The sequence below is a fragment of the Canis lupus genome, chromosome 4 (genome assembly GCF_048164855.1).
Source record: "Canis lupus baileyi chromosome 4, mCanLup2.hap1, whole genome shotgun sequence".
Classification (NCBI taxonomy): domain Eukaryota; kingdom Metazoa; phylum Chordata; class Mammalia; order Carnivora; family Canidae; genus Canis; species Canis lupus.
In genome coordinates, this window is record NC_132841.1 from 23,349,796 (window position 1) to 23,359,220 (window position 9,425).

General features: G+C 50.7%; 1 long non-coding RNA gene across 1 annotated transcript; it reads left to right on the forward strand.

The window, feature by feature from the left end:
• Positions 1-2,629: 2,629 nt before the first annotated feature.
• On the forward strand, positions 2,630-7,137 carry LOC140631991 (uncharacterized). The gene is made up of 2 exons (XR_012029508.1): positions 2,630-4,612; positions 5,147-7,137. It is a non-coding gene; the product is annotated as an uncharacterized lncRNA (long non-coding RNA).
• The last annotated feature ends 2,288 nt before the right edge of the window (positions 7,138-9,425 follow it).

Consider the following 9,425-nt stretch of genomic DNA (forward strand, 5'->3'; position numbering starts at 1 on the left):
TCCTCCTTTGAGGTCACTGGCTTTCAAAATCTTCATGTGGACCACCCCCAAACCCACCCCACGATAGCACAGCGCTTCTCAGTCCTGGTGGTACTTTAGACAGATCTGAGGAACTCATTAAAAAAAAAAAAAATACATGCATTCCCCAAGCCCACCCTAGAGATCCTGATTCAATGCTTTATTTTTTTATTTTTTTAATTATTATTTTTATTTATTTATTCATGAGGGACACAGAGAGAGAGAGGCAGGGACACAGAGAGAGAGAGGCAGAGACACAGGCAAAGGGAGAAGCAGGTTCCCTACAGGGAGCCAGATGTGGGATTCCATCCTGGGTCTCCAGGATCATGCCCTGGGCGGAAGGCAGGTGCTAAACTGCTGAGCCACCCAGGGATCCCCCTGATTCAATGCTTTAAAAAGCTTTCAGGTGACTTATATGAAGCCAGGGTGGAGGATACATATCAAAGGAGGGCTGCGCTAGCTAAAGAGAGGCAGACCACAAACCCCACTCGGTGCCCTCTCCAGCCATCCCTGAGGCCAATCCTAGGACCCCAGGAACTCCAAGAATCTGTGGCAAGTCCTTAATATAGCAGCCCCACAATTCTAGGTTAGAATAGTATGCTGCCACCAAAAATAACAAGGTAGCCTGCATGTGCCTGCCAATTGGGAACATTTCCCACCATGCATTTTTAAGTAAGAAAGACAAATACTGAACAGCATGTATTGTATATGATCCTTGTGTTTTTTTAAAAGCCTACATATGGGGCACCTGGGTGGTTCCGTCAGTTAAGCAGAGGACTCTTGATTTCAGCTCAGGTCATGATCTCGGGCTGGTAGGAGGATCTGTGCTCAGCTGGAGATTCTTTCTCCCTCACCCTTTGCCCCTCCCCTGAATTGTGCATGCTCTCTCTCTCTCTCTCTCTCTCTGTCTCTCTCTCTCTAAAAATAAATAAAATCTTTAAAGAAATGAAAAATAAGCCTACGCATGTGCAATATAGAAAATTGCATGCATTTGCATGCAAAAAAAATATGATGCACACCAAGCCTTCAGAATCCTTACTACAATTAATAGTTATGCACTTGTTTTCCCACTTATTTGTCAACTTGCCTTCACTACACAGTGATTTCGCAGAAGCAGGAACCATGTCTGTTCAGTGACACATCCTTGGGCCCAGAACATCCCGTAGCCCATGATAGGTCCTCAGGAAATATCTGTTAAAAGAGACACGAGCAGAAAAAGAGAAAGGAGAGAAAAAAAGAAAGAAAGAAAAGGAAAGAAAGAAAAATTTGTCCAGAGGAAGAAGAAAGAAGAAGGCAGGGGAGAGGTCCTGGCAGTCCACTGTCTTGCTACCCCGAGCACTGGCCAGAGGGCCCCGGACTCGGCCTCGGAATCAAGCTTGGATTGGGTCCCTGCTCTCCCACGAACTCTCTGGTGACCTTGGGCAAGAAGGAGGAAAGAAAGAAGAAAGTCAGACTTGGAATTTCACGTTTACAAGTTTAAGCGGTTGAATTTTTAAAAATAAAGATTTTATTTATTATTCATGAAGACCCACAGAGAGGGGCAGGGACACCGCCGAGGGAGAAGCGGGCTCCCCGCAGGGCAGGCCTCGATCCCAGGACCCCGCTCACGCCCGGGGCCGAAGCCAGACGCTCAGCCGCTGAGCCCCCAGGCGCCCCCCAAAATAGTTTCATCGTAAAATAAAACAGAGCCGGCAACTCCTGGGCTTCCCCGCGCGGCTGAGCGCCCCCCGCCCGCCAGGCGCCCCCCGCCCCCCAGCAGGGAGCGTGGCCCCGACTTCTCCGGGGCTCGGGGCGGGCGGCGGGGGCGGGGGCGGAGGCTCTGGGGCAGCTCCCGCCGGGGCCCCGCTCGCTCCGAGGACACCCCGCTCCCCCCCTCCCCTCCCCTCCCCTCCCCCCGCCCCGCCCCGCCCCGCCCCTTGCGCAAGACCCCCGGCGCCCAGATCCTCATCCTCTTTCGAAACGCAGTTTCAGGTCGTCCCCGCGGACCCCGCAGTCGGCTCTCCAAGGAAGGAGAAGCGAAAGAGGATCCGAAAGCGCGCGGAGGGCCTGCACGTTCGGGTTCAGGCCGCCCCTGGGGGTGGGGGTGGGGGTGGGGGTGGGGGGCCCGGGGTTGGGCGGTGGGGCCCCCCGGAGGCCCGCGGCGGGGCCGACACCTGCGCGCGTCCACAGCGCGGCGCCCACGCGGCCCGGTCGCTTCGCCCCTTCCCGCAGCCCCGGCTCATCCCGCGGACGCCAGCAGCGCGCCTCTGCCTCCCTCCCTGCTTCCCTCCCTCCCTCCCTCCCTCCCTCCTCCTTTCTTCCTTTCCCTCCCTCCTTTCCTCCTTCCTTCCTTCCTTCCTTCCTTCCTTCCTTCCTTCCTTCCTTCCTTCCTTCCTTCCTTCCCTCCTTCCTTCCTTCCCTCCTTTCCTCCTTCCTTCCTTCCCTCCCTCCCTCCCTCCCTCCTTCCTTCCCTCCTTCCCTCCCTCCTTTCCTCCTTCCCTCCCTCCCTCTTTCCTTCCCTCCCTCCTTCCCTCCCGGGCCACCTCCTCCGGCAGCACCCGGGCTCCCCCTCCTCAGGAACTCTCTCCGGAGCTCCTCTGCACTGCCCACCACACCTCGGGGAAAGCCCCCCCCACCCCTCGGCCACCTGGGTTGTCAAATGGGGCTGAGGCCGAGGCCTGCAGAAGTGCTGAGGACCACCGGGCACCTCGCACCTTCCACCCCAGAGAGGAAGGAGGCGGAGGCCTGAATTCCACCCTGTCCCCACCTCTCCCTGCTGCTCAGAGGCCCTGCCGCGGGCCTGCCGCTTCCCTGGCCCAGTCACCCCATCCCTGGGTCCCCGTTTCACACTCATCCCTAAAATGAAGGAGTTGAGGCCCCTGGATTTTATATTAGAGTTAGAAATACTAACGAGGCCTGCCCCTGGGCTCATGTGAAGAAGGCAGCTTTGGGTATTCCTCAAGCCTGTGGTCTAGGCCTGGGTCCCAGAGTCCTTGGTTCCCTGCCCCATCCTGAATCCTGCCTCTCCCCCTACAGCCCCCCACCCCCAGCAACATCCCTGCCCCTGCAACCATCCCTCTCAATGTGGCTCTTCCTCTGGCCCTGGCCCTTGAACTCCCCATCTCCCACCCCCAGAGACCCTACTTCCTTCAGGGGAGCTCTTCCTGCTGCTCCTTTTTCTTTACACTGGCCAGGAGCCAGGCATGAGACCACTGGGCCATTTCCCTCCCCTGAGTCTCCCACAGTCCCCCAAATTTGTAGGATCTCGTTCTCTGAGCTGCACATGCTGCTGCCCACAGCATCTCTCCCCTTGGTCCCTCCAGATGCAATGCAGTCACTCCACACCTTCCAGTTTACACCATTCATTGGCGTCATCCATCAGTTCCTAGATATTATTAACCATGACCACCAGCCCTGTGTCAGGCCTGTGGGGATGCAGGAGAGAACTAGAGCTGACCTGCCCTCTGTGGATTCACAGCTCTAGTGGGGAGACAGACCCAGGAATAGGGAGAGTGAGAGATAAATGCTCTGATGGGTGATTACAGGGCTGCCAGGGCACTTGACTCAGACTTAGGAGGGTCAGGAAGGGCTTCCTAGAGGAGGTGGTATCTAAGGTGAGACTTGGAAGGTGAGTTATCAGGCTAGTGCAGCAGGTAGGAAAGGGTTTGGGGGCAGAGGAAATAGCATGTACAAAGGCCCTGAGGAGACAGAGAATATGCTACCTGCAGGGCCCTGGAGAGATAAGGCTGGACCTGGAGGACGCCACCCTGAGGACAGGAACAGTTCTGGAGTTTGGAAGGACTCCGTTCTCTGCTACCTCTCTGGCTGTCCAGGCCGTCAGAGGCCCTGACATTCCACAGCTTCTTGAAGATCAAGTCACGCAGATGCTGTGCAGCAGATGTGCCTGCAAGCACCCAGTTCCAGGCCAGCACCCTCACCATGGCGCCGCCCCTTGGTGACACAGCAGAGGTTACCAAAGGCAGCCAGCCTGAAGTCACAGACTGCTCCCTGGGGGACCCTCCCCTGGCCCCAGCCTGGCCTCAGTCACCCTCTGTGATAGACAACGTTCCTGTCTACCCCAAATTCGCATGTTGAAATCCTAACCCCCAATGTGATGCCATTAGGAGGTGGGACCTTGGGGCAGTAGGTCGGTCATCAGGGTGGAGGCCTCGCGAATGGAGCCAGTGCTCTTATAAAAGGGACCTCAGAGAGCCTCCTGGTGCTTTTCTTTATTTTTTTTATTTATTTATGATAGGTACACAGTGAGAGAGAGAGGCAGAGACATAGGCAGAGGGAGAAGCAGGCTCCATGCACCGGGAGCCCGACGTGGGATTCGATCCCGGGTCTCCAGGATCGCGCCCTGGGCCGAAGGCAGGCGCTAAACCACTGCGCCACCCAGGGATCCCCTTCCTGGTGCTTTTCTTCTCCATGTGAGTCTATGATGAGACATCGACAGTCTGCATCTTGGAAGAGGGGCCTCTCTGGAACGTGACCATGCTGGCTTCTGGATCTGGAACTTCCAGCCTCTGGTACTGGGAGAAATACATTTCTGCTGTTCATCAGCCCCCCACTCTGGGCACTTTGTCAGCAGCCTCCAAGGACTGAGACACTCTGGGTGAGCAGCAGGTCCTGGGGGCCCTGGGGTTGGATCTGAGGCAGGGGCTCCTGCAGGGAAGCAGCCCCTGTGGCAAGTGTGGAGTCCGTGCTGGTCTCTTGGCTCCTCGCAATGATGAGGGAGAGGGACTGCAGGCATTTGTGGGGTTTTTGTTTTGTTTTAAATTTATTTTTTGTATATTTTTTTATTGGAGTTCGATTTGCCAACATATAGTATAACACTCAATGCTCATCCTGTCAAGTGCCCTCCTCAGTGCCGTCACCCAGTCACCCCATCCCCCCACCCACTGCAGGCATTTGGGGCTAGGCAGCAAGGCCGACCCTGCACTGCTCAGGGCTGCCCCCTTGAGACAGAAACGTTGTTTCCAGCGTCCTCTCCTGATTTTCAAGAGTCTCTTCAGATATTCACGTCAGTAGAAAAATCCAAACTCCATTTCACACTTGCATTTCACACTTAAATACAAGGTGGTCTTTTGCACCTTTTGAATCATACCCTGAGGATGCAAATTAATGAGAGACTATATTTTTTTCATAGGCAACGCCCCTGGGAGTTTTAGCCATTTCAGAAAAATCACAGCTCTAACCGAATGGGATTCAGGTCCCCAAAACAGGATCCTTGAAGCCACCTGCATCTGTGGTGGGGCATGTGTGATGCGCTTGATGTGGCATGAGTGTGTGGCGGCCACCTTGCATCACCTCGTGTCTGCTGGTGAGATGCACATACATTTTCTATGACTTTCTTTTTCTGTTACTTGTTAGTTGGGGCATTATACTGTTCTTTTTTTAAAAAATTATATGTATACATAAGTTCTATTATCTGCATGGAAGATTTTATAGTGAAATCCCTGAGACCCTATGGGGCAGTACTAAGGGAGTGCCTTTCTCACCACGAGGACATTTGATGATGCAGAAGCCATGGCAGGTCAAACTGCTGAAACCTCAGCAGGAAGTAAAGCAGTGGCCCCAAACTTGGAGGTCGCCACTGTATCCTGCATAGACACACACTCTCAGTGACAAAAAAAATGCCAGCATCATTCAAGAGTGTCCTTGGTGAAACAGTAAAAATGGTTAATTTCTTTTCTTTTTAAAATATTTTATTTATTCATTCATTCATGAGAGACACACAGAGAGAGGCAGAGACACAGGCAGAGGGAGAAGCAGGCTCCCTGCCAGGAGCCTGATGCAAGACTCAATCTCGGGACCCAGGATCACACCCTGAGCCAAAGGCAGATGCTCAACCACTGAGCCACCCAGGCGCCCCTAAAAATGGTCAATTTCTTTCAATCTCTGCCCGTGAGTGCCTGACTTTTAATATTCTGTGTGATGAGATTGGCCACGTGTCTAGAACACTTGGGCTGATAACTACGTGGACAGCTGTAGGGAAACGCACTTGTGAGCTTGTCTGAGTTGGAAGCAAACTAGCCTCTTGGTCCACAGAATATCATTTTTACTTGAAAGAGTGACCAACAGAGAAAGGGGCACCCTCTTGCACGGTTGGGAATGCAAGCTGGTGCAGCCACTCTGGAAAACAGTATGGAGGTTCCTCAGAAAGTTAAAATAGAGCTACCCTATGATCAGCAATTGCACAACTGTATATTTATCCAAAGGATACAAACATAGTGATTCAAAGGGACACGTGCACCCCAATGTTTGTAGCACTAGTGTGTCCACAATCGCCAAACTATGGAAAGAGCCCAGATGTCCCTTGAAGGATGAATGGATAAAGAAGATGTGGTGTGTGTGTGTGTGTATATATATATATATATATATATATATATATATATATATATATATACAGTGGACCGACTACTACTCAGCCATCAAAAACTGAAATCTTTCCATTTGCAACAACACGGATGAAACTAGAGGGTATTATGCTAAGGAAATAAGTCAATCAGAGAAAGACAATTATCATATGATCTCACTTATATGTGGAATTTAAGAAACAAAACAGGATCATAGGGGAAAGGATGAAAAATAAAACAAGATGTCACTTCAGGGGAAAATGATTGATCACATTCGTTGTCAATGATGAATCTGAGCTGTAAAGCAGAAGTCAGAAATTTGGAAAACTTGTATCCACCACTGTGGGCTTGACAGCTTGCTAATATTTAAAAACTTTTCTGATGAGATGAGTGACGATGTCAACAAATGTGATTTTTTTTGCATTGTTTAATGATGTGTTATCTTTTGGAAGATCTGCACCATTCGGCAAACCAAACACTTCCAAGTGACTGATGCATGATACCTGGGTTAAAGATCCATTTCCAGTGCAAGATAGATCATGGATTTTAAAATAAGACAATACTGGGGCACCTGGGTGGCTCAGTCCGTTAAGCTGGCAGCTCCTGATTTCGGCTCAGGTCATGATTGTCGTCCCAGGGCCACAGGATCGAGCCCTAGGTCAGGCTCCGTACTCAGAGAGGAGTCGTCTTGGGGATTTTCTCTCTCCCTTTGCCCTTCCCCCCTTGCATACTCTCTCTCTCAAAAAAAAAAAGTCTTTAATAAAAGTGTATGAAATATTCATGGATGTAGTTTCAGATTCCACATAGCAACTAATCTTTAAGAAACTTACCACTTCTTAAGTTCTGGTGTACTATCAAAGAAGAAAACCCACAATTATGGAAAGGCTATTAAAACCACTCCTTGGGGCATCTGGGTGGCTCAGTGGTTGAGCATCTGTGTGCCTTTAGTCAGGTCGTGATCCCAAGATACTGGGATCGAGTCTTGCATCAGGCTCCCTGCAGGGAGCCTGCTTCTCCCTCTGCCTATGTCTCTGCCTCTCTCTCTCTCTGTGTGTCTCTCATGAATAAATAAATAAAATCTTTTTTTAAAAAATGAGTAACAAGCATTGGCAGTGACGTGGAGAACTTGGAACCCTCACCATACGCTGTGGGTAGGAATGTAAAATGGTGCGGCTGCTGTGGGGAGAAGTCTGGCAGTTTCTGAAATTGTTAAACCCAGAGAGAAACAATCCCACTCCTAGGTATATATATACACGATAGAAACAAAGACATGTGCCCAACATAAGAATCTGTGCAGAAAGGTTCACAACAGCATTATTGATAATAGGCAAGAATAGAAACAGTCCGAATGTTCATCAGCTTATGAATGCGTAGATAAAATGTGGTATATCCATGGGTAGGAGATGATTTTACAATAAAGAGGAGTGAAGTTCTGATCCATGCTGCACCGTGGAGGAACTTTGAAAACATTGTGCTAAGTGACAGAAGCCAGTCACAAAACACCATATGCCGGATACCATTTATAGGAAATGTCCAGAAGGTACAAATCTATAGAGATAGCAGATTAGTAGTTGTCTAGGGCTGGGGCTGGGGTGGTGGGAATGGAAGAAGTGACAGTTAAAGGATGGGGGGTTTCTTTTGAAGCCCCGAAAATGCTCCAAAATTAGATTTCGGTGGCTCACCTGTAGAAGTATGCCAAAATATGTTGGATGGCATGCTCCGAATGGCTGAAGTGTTTATAGCATATGAATTATAGCTCAATAAAGCTGTTAAAAAATAATCTCCCTTTTTAAAAAGCTGGGGTTAAGTGTGGGACGTGTTGGGGGTTAGTGTTGAGAACCCTGCCCTCTGGCCACCGGTTGCCGCATAGCGTCTGGAAGGCGAGGAAGCTGGCACTTGCTATCTCAGGACTGACCACAAGAGGACAGAAGAACACAACGGTTCCCCGGCTAACCTTTGGGAACCCAGGCTCCTGCGCTAAAACCCCACACCCAGCTGGGGTCCCAGGGACCAGGGGGACCAGGAAGAGCCAGGCTGGTTCAGAAGGGACCTTATAGAGCTGCTCACAGTGATACATGAAACGCCCCAATTAGCAGGCTAAGCTATTTCCTCCGGCTTCCATATAAGCAACCCTGGGGAGAGGCACACCCTAGACCCCTAAACCCAGAGGGGCTGAGGAGGCCGCAGGATTGGGCAGCAGCAACCTGGAAAGTTATTGGATGCCAACCTTGGCCACTACTGCCTTGACTCTGGGAACCCCCGATGTATATAAAACTTTTAGTTGCTAGCAGGTGCTCGACAGAAGAATCCGCTCACGTGTTTAATGAAGAAAAGATGTCTGAGCACCTGGAGGGTGCCAGAGGTTGTACCAGTCACTGAGGACACAATGATGAGCAAGAAAGCCCCAGGCCCGCATGGGGCTTCCAGTCTAGCAGGGGAGATACACCAGCAGCAAAATCCACCAAATTAAATAAAAGAAGAGCCAGCAGTTTCTTCGGGGTCATGAAGGAGAACAGATGCTCTTAGGACCCCGTGAGAGAGGGGCCTTGTTTATCCTGGGAGTCAAGAAAGAAACCTAAAGGGGCACCTGGCTGGCTCAGCAGGTGGAGCATGGGATGCTTGATCTCCGAGTTGCAAATTGGAGCCCTACATTGGGCATAGAGGTTACTTAAAAATAAAATCTTTAGGGGCACCTCAGTGGATCAGTGGTTGAGAGGCTGCCTTCAGCTCAGGGTGTGATCCCAGGGCGCTGGGATCGAGTCCCGCATCGGGGTCCCCGCAAGGAGCCTGCTTCTCCCTCTGCCTCTTTCTCTGTGCCTCCCAAAATAAATAAATAAAATCCTTAAAAATAAATAAATAAAATAACATCTTTTAAGAAAGAAAGGAAGGTAAGAAGGTACAGATAGGAGTTCACCAGGTGACCACGGGAAAAGGAGAGTTTCAGGCAGAGCGAACAGTCTGCAAACACGTGGAGGTGAGAAAAAGCATGGTGCCCTCTGGGAGCTGAAGGAGGTGGGTTTTTTTTTTAATTTTTTTAAAAATCTTTATTTATTTATGATAGTCACAGAG